Below are 5291 nucleotides of genomic sequence, written 5' to 3' on the forward strand. Positions count from 1 at the left end.
AGCTTTCATTAAAAAAAAAAATATCAACCAAATGAGTGAAAAATTAAGGCTCCAGTGAATTATGAACACTAAATGCCAGTTTTGAAACTTAGCGTGTCCCTTCCCTTTTCTTTTGGGAATTTTACTCAAAGTATGTATATTAATTTTTCTATCAGTATTAGCAATGATTCGTGATTTATAGATTGTACAAAGATTACCGGTTAAATAGCAACCCTTAAGAGAGGTGCGAAACAAACTGGCGAAGGTTTTCATTATATTTTATAAGGGACATTTTTATTATTTTATATTCTCTGTTCAAAAATTTACCTGTGAATAACCCAGAGCTGATTTAAAGGACAGATTAAGAAATAAAGGACAAAATGCGTCCTTTATTTTGAAAAAAATTATAAAGGACAGAGGGTTAAAATAAAGGACCTTTAAAATAAAGGACGGATGGTCACCGCACATATGCGCCATGAGAGAGAGAGAGATAATTTTTGCGTCGCTGATCAGGATAAATGTTGGGCTTCTGCAAAAAAATAGACCGTAGACTTTGACTTCCACGGCTAGATTATTCTTTTCACGGATAAACAACGGATAATTTGCGGCAAATTATCAAATAGTTAGTTTGGGTTTAGCTGGTTCTTTAATTTATTTTCAGAAGGCACGCGATATTTTTTAAAATGTGTCCACGGCAAGATAATTCTTTTTACGGATAAACAACGGATAATTTAGGGCAAATTATCAGATAGTTAGTTTGGGTTTAGCTGGTTTCCTTAATTGGTTTTCAGAAGGTGCCCTGCTAACTTCCGTGGAACTTCCGTGGAAGTTAGCAGGGCACGCGACATTTTTTAAAATATGTCCGCGGCAAAATTATTCTTTTCACGGATAATTTACGGATAATTAACAGCAAATTATAATGCCTATTCAGATAACCTTAAAATTCAAAATATTATCTGTGTACAAAATTCCTTCAAAATCGTTAGAGCCATTTCCGAGAACCCTATGGCTATATATATATATATATATATATATATATAAGAATTGCTCGTTTAATGTAATAAGATACTGTATCTTAATTTTCTAAACAAACGATTAAATAAATATATATATTTCTGAATTGTTTTTTTTTTAATAATTTCCATTTGATACCTATATTATGGCAAATTTTCCGTCAAACGCGAAGCCTATCGGCGTAAACCTCCAATACATATGGGTGTTTCGTTGAAAATGCAAGTAAATAGGTCCAAAAGACTTTATAAATTTAAATTCGACTTTATAAATTAAATTAAAGCGCGAAACGGTGTGGTGAAGAACTGAAAAAAATCGATAGCATAATCTATAAAATATCGGTAACAAAATTAATAAAGTAGCGATAACAAAATTGATAAAATAGCGAAAAAAAAATGGAAAAAAACATCGATGACAAATTCGATAAAAATATCGATACAAGATCGATTTAAATACATAAATAACTATATCGTTTTTTTAACTCTATAAAAATATCAACTATTACATCGATAAAAATATCTACAAATATATCGATAAAAAAAATGAATTATTGGGGCGTATTCTTGTTTTCGTACAAATCGAAAATCATGAAATTTTCTTATCCATTTCAAAATCTCATTACCTTTATATTAATCTTTCGTCCCCTATCTTCATCTTTGCTTTAATGGGTATCATTATCCCCATCCTCATCTGTCTCTTAATATTTATCTTTATTTTTAACTTTATGATGTTTATTATTTTCTTCATCTACGATTCCCCCATAGCTGTCGATATATATGTGTGTAGAGCTGCATTGCTGCTCATAATTGCCAAATATGACTTCTGCCAAAAATAGAACTCGAAAAAATGCCGCGGCATTTTCACTGTTTTGCCCAATAAATGCAACTAAAATGAGTTCACTTCAATACGCAGCGTCCAGCTGTGGCGGCTTTTGTTACGCCTACAATTGTGCTGTAGGCATAATGAAATACGATAAACTTTTTCCGTATTGTAGATATGTATCTTTTATATATATTTAATTTTTTATACCCGAGCGCACTTGTGCACAAGGGTATTATAACTTTGTTCACATAACGGTTGTTTGTAACAGGCAAAACGAATCGAGATAGATATAGACAAATGTATACATAAATGATCAGAATGAAAAGAGAAATCGATTAAGCGGTGACTGTCTGTCCGTCCGTCCGTCCGTCTGTGCACACGATAACTCGAGTAAAAATTGAGATATCTTAACGAAACTTGGTACGTGAACTTCTTTTGGGCGTGGGACGGATGGTATTGAAAATGGGCGAAATCAGATAATAACCACGCCTACCTTCCATATAACGGTAATTTTAAGAAATACGAAAACTGCGATATTTTAGTAACTACTGAAGATAATTCACTCAAAATTGATACTTACAATGAGTTTCAGACGGAAAACATGAATATTATAAATTTTTGGAAAATGGGCGTAGCACCGCCCACTTGTGATCACATATATGTATCTCGCTAACCGTTCTAGCAATTTGAACCAAGCTCGGTATGGTTATTGTGCTTGCCACATAAAAGCAAACCGTTGAAAATTGTTGAAATCGGACTAAAATTGAGGCCGCTTTTCATACAACGGTAAATTTCAGATATGCTTGAAATTTCAATATTTCGAAATTTAAGGACGCTAATTTACTTAAAATGTATACACCCCGGCTTATCATGTAGCGGTAGCTTTCGGAATGGTGGAAAACATATATTTAATACTTGCGCCGGGTATTTAATGTTCGGCTCCGCCCGAACTTAGACTTTTTTACTTGTTTTCTGCTGATTTTTTCCCCTTATTCTTTATTTCAAATTGTTGGTTAACAAATAAAACAGAAGTGGCCTAATTAGGTGCACCTGTGTCATCGCAAGTAAGTATATATAAATATACATAGCAGTCAGGCCAATTTGTACATATTTATATTATGTGTGCGTGTATATATGTATTTAATTCAAGAAATTATGGCAACAATAATTGTGGGCAACAAAAGGCAGCCCAACTGCTGGAGCAACAACAGCAGCAAACAATTAACCAGAGAGCAAACAATTACCCGTAATTACAGTTGAACTAAAGACGCATGAAGCCTGAGGCACACGCAAACATACCTACATACACACACAATGGCAAATGTGCCGAGACAGGCGGAGAGAGGCGGAGAGGCGTTGCGCTTGCAATATTAGCATAAAAACCAAAGGCCGAAACCACGATTGAGAGAATACAAAGGTTGCGCCGATCTCGGACCGCTATTCCTCTCTTAACGAATTTGACAGAATCGTTGTTTGCATGACGTCACTCTTGTGCAACTTGTTTACGTTTTCCTTGCAACATTTTTTCTTCTTCTTCCATTCTTGCTCACGTTTTGGCATTCCGCTCTCGCAATTGCACCAGTGTGACGTCACACAAAAGTTATTCTCAAAAATCCTCTCTGATCGGCGCAATCTTGTATTCTATCATTCTTGGGCCGAAACTGTAAAAGTCAATAGGGGCGCAAGAAATAAAAATCACCAACGCACAAACAAAAACAAAATAGAAAATAAAAAGAAGAAAATGCTATAATTGTGCCACAACTCAACAAGCCATGAAATGTCAAGCGTGTCCCGTCCAACAGCATGAAATATCAACAAAGACTACATCCAATAAACGTAACAGCGAATTTACCGACAACAAGAACAATTAAGTACAGCTTATTATTATTTGAGTTTTCAGAATTTTCATTAACTATTCATTTCATTTGGTTTGTCATTTTAGTTAATTTTGCTTCGCCTTTTATTTTATTTACTCTCTGTGGACCAATATTACTTGCCAAAATTTGGCGTAGGTGGTGTATGAGTAATCACAAATTTTTAGGGAATTTTAGTATTCCGTATTTAACTTTCATGTAAACGTTGACATTTTTCAAATTCTTCCCTTACCCATAGATACCTTTTCGGACAAAGTGGTTTTCTTTGTCATTTGGCTGTTTTCATATCCGCAGACTTATTGAAAGAAGCGCTAAAGTAAATACTTATGCAATTTCTGACTAATTGTTTGTGGTAAAGCGACTAAATCTCATTTTTGTCACAATGGCGATTCAGTCAGTTTTGCAGCTGGTCGATGGGCGGTTTTGCAAAGGCATCGACGAAATGTAGAATGCAATTCTATAGTAATCTTCAACGCTCCCAGTATCGGCGTTGAATCCATTTATTTGCCATTTGTTTATGCGCGGTTTCTTGATATCGATGTCGTGTTCTTCACTCACATTTTCAAAAATTTCGTGAAAATGACTTTCTGAATTTTGTCGCAACTCTTGAAACTCGTGCAAAGCATCTTTCGCAAATTTCTTCGATTTTATTTTTTAAAAATCATATAGTGCTGCAATACTTCCCAATGCATTATTGACAAGAGGAAAATCCAATTATGTGTAGTAGGGCGTAGTAATTTTATTTCGAAAAAAGTGTATGACATATTGGAATTCTAAGCAAAAATGGTAAACAAACTATAAACAAAAATAACCTTCGACCCTCCCAAATTTTTAAAGAAAAATCATTGAGTTATAATTTTTTCTGAACGAAATTAATTAGTAATTTTTGCTTAGAGCTAATCGTAGATTTTGAATTTGCTATAAACTTTCTTCGAAAATTTTGCTCCGAACAAATTACACCGCCCTAATGTGTAGGCTTACACTTAGAAAAGAGTCAGCTAAATACATATATTTCTCTCAACACAAGATTTGGTAACTGTATCCCAATTTTGCAACTATAAACAACTTGTATTTGTATTTGTATCTTAACTTCTTTACCAGTGAAGGCTCCGTGGAATATACCACTAATCTCTAGAGCTCCATCATATCCTTGGCCATAAAGGAACTAACAAGCTATACCTACTTCCGAAAGATACTTCTAACTGTCTTAAAATCAAATAGGTGATACAAATAAAAGTCCAAAACCCTTCCCGTGGTAAAATTCTAGATCTGCCACTGGTTGGACAGTTTCCTTCCTTTCCTCTAGATTGCAGCTACAGCACCGTGGGTTGGACGGAAGGCCCATTCTGGCTGTATGTGCGGAAATGGGCCAATGTTCCGTTATGGTGTCTGATAACCTGACTGTGTCTCTCCTCGACCTCTTAAAAAGTTCCTTTATCTTTGGATGCCAATGTATCCTTAATTACAACTGATAATTTTTTTCAAAAATTTACTCAAAAATCTGCGGAGATGATCCTACCTAAATGAGAGCGCCACTCGAAAGTAGTATTTCAGAAACTAATGAAGCGGACGAATGCTTCAGAAAACATTTTGGCACAAGGGTGG

Source organism: Rhagoletis pomonella, unplaced genomic scaffold (assembly GCF_013731165.1).
Source record: "Rhagoletis pomonella isolate Grant_MI unplaced genomic scaffold, Rhpom_1.0 Rhpom_scaffold_00006, whole genome shotgun sequence".
In the NCBI taxonomy this organism is placed as follows: domain Eukaryota; kingdom Metazoa; phylum Arthropoda; class Insecta; order Diptera; family Tephritidae; genus Rhagoletis; species Rhagoletis pomonella.